Here is a 2,324-nt window from a genome sequence, read left to right as displayed (position 1 = left end):
AATTTGCCTGCACTTCAGTAAAATTTCTAGAAGGTTCTGCACCAGAAACTACCCTTGTAGTGGTGGCTGCATGGAAAGGAGAGGTGTGGGGAGATCGATGACAGGGGCAGGAAGGAAAAGTTTCACTATAGATAGATGGTTTCCAGTCCTTTCAAGATCTTAGCCACGAGAACACATTATCTGCTCAGAAAAATGAGGATCATTTCAATAAATCTAACTTCCACGTTGAGCTACTTCTCTGGAGAGATAGGAGCTGACACTAAGATGAGACACAGCTGCCTCACATGCAAGCAGGCAGAGGCTTGCATGCATTTCATTAAAAGACAAGAAGTTCCCTCGTCACTTTTAAAATTGAAAAAGGCACTAAGAGTCCACAATTATTGTATTAGATTAACTATCCAACTTCAAGAGAAAAAATGTTAAGTATGCTTTTTTTGTTGTTCTAATAACAAGAATCAAAACTTAATTACCATAGAGCCAGGGCAGGACATATGAATGAATGAATGAATGAATGAATGAATGAATGAATGAAGCCTGGTGGTGCAGGGGACAAAAGAAATCTTGGGAATTGGGAGAACCTCAGCAGCAGGACCAACACAGGCAACTCTGGCCTGGGGACTGGTCAGGCACCTGGAGGGGCTCTTTCTGCTGTGTCCGAGCGTTCTCCATTCACTCCCTGCTCACAGATGAAAGGCCTGCAGCTCAGAGTGACCACATAGCCAGTAGCTAGACCAGTTTGCCAGGGTCCCACACCCCTCGACTACAGACTCTTCACCACCTCCCTCCAGAACCACTCTGGGCTCCCACAGACCTCTTATTCCACCCTCCAAAGGAAACAGAGTATGCATGCATCCAGCACAACTCCTGCAGTGGTGACTGTGAGAGCTTGGGTGACTGAAAGCCAGCCGACCAATGTAGCACAACATCTTGAGCACTCTTTCACCCCTTTCCTTGGGGCACCATTTGCAGAACATTAAGACTGGCAGTGTTCTCTTTAACAAATGGTGCTGGAAATACTGGCTTTCCGCAGGCTGAAGGCTTAAAATAGACCCATGCCTATCGCCATGCACAAAACTACAGTCAAAATGGATCAGAGATTTAAATATTAAAACTGAAACACTAAATCTTCTGGAAGAGAAACTACAGAGGAACCTTAAGGACATAGGAGTAGGTAAACAGTTCGTGAACAAAAATCAAACTGCGTAGGAAACAATTCAAAGAATCAACAACTGGGATCTCATCTTTCTGAAAAGTTTCTGCATGTTGAAAGAAATCACCAACAGAGTAAAAAGAAAATCCATGAAGTGGGACACAATTATAGTAGACTGTCCTTCAGATAAGGGGCTCCTATCTAAAACATATAAAGAAATTTTAAAATTCAGGCCTCTGAAAATCAAAGACCCAATCAAAAAATGGGCATCTGAGATGAATATATACCTCACACATGAAGAGATACAAATGGCAAATAAATATATGCAAAAAATGTTCAACATCATTGATTATTCAAGAGATGCAAACTAAAACACTGCTGAGATACCATCTTATGCCAGAAAGGATGGCTGTCATCAAGAAGTCAACCAATAACAAATGCTGGAGAGGCTGTGAGGAAAAGGGAACCCTTCTCCACTGCTGGTGGGAGTGCAGGCTGGTACAACCATTGTGGGAATCAGTGTGGAAACTCCTCAGAAAGCTAGGATTGGAGGTCCCATTCAAAACAGACATTCCCCTCTTAGGTATTTTTTCCAAAAGAACTGAAATCATGGGGGTGTGGAGATGGCTCAGTGGAATAAGCATTTCCCTGGCAAGCGCAAGGGTCTGAGTTCAATCCCCAGTTCCTCAAAAAAAAAACAAAACTGAAATCATCATACCACAGTGATATATATGCCCCCATGTTCATGGCAGTACAATTTGTTGTAGCTAAGTCTTGGAAACAACCCCTCTGCCTATCAACTGAGGAATGGGTAAAAAAGATATGGTATTTTTACACAATGGAGTATTATTCAGTTATAAAAAAGATAAATTTAAGGCTTTTGTAGATGTATGTACGCAGTTGAAGACTATATTGATAAGTGAAGAGACTATATTGGTAAGTGAAATAAATCAGGTCCACATGTGCAAACACCGTATTATTTCACTAGTGTGAGAACTGGAAAGAGTAATGGAAATCAAAAAGTTACAACATAGGGGCTGGTGAGATGGTTCAGTGGTCTAAAGCACCTACTTAGAACAAGCTTAGCAGAGCACAGGGACCACGGTTCAATCCCCCAGCACCACATGCCAGCCAGCCCCGCCCCCTGGTAGGCTGAACTGGCCACACACACACA

Source organism: Octodon degus, unplaced genomic scaffold (assembly GCF_000260255.1).
Source record: "Octodon degus isolate 3935 unplaced genomic scaffold, OctDeg1.0 scaffold00077, whole genome shotgun sequence".
NCBI classification, from domain to species: domain Eukaryota; kingdom Metazoa; phylum Chordata; class Mammalia; order Rodentia; family Octodontidae; genus Octodon; species Octodon degus.
The sequence above is the reverse complement of the archived record's forward strand: the minus strand, read 5'-3'. Positions refer to the sequence as shown.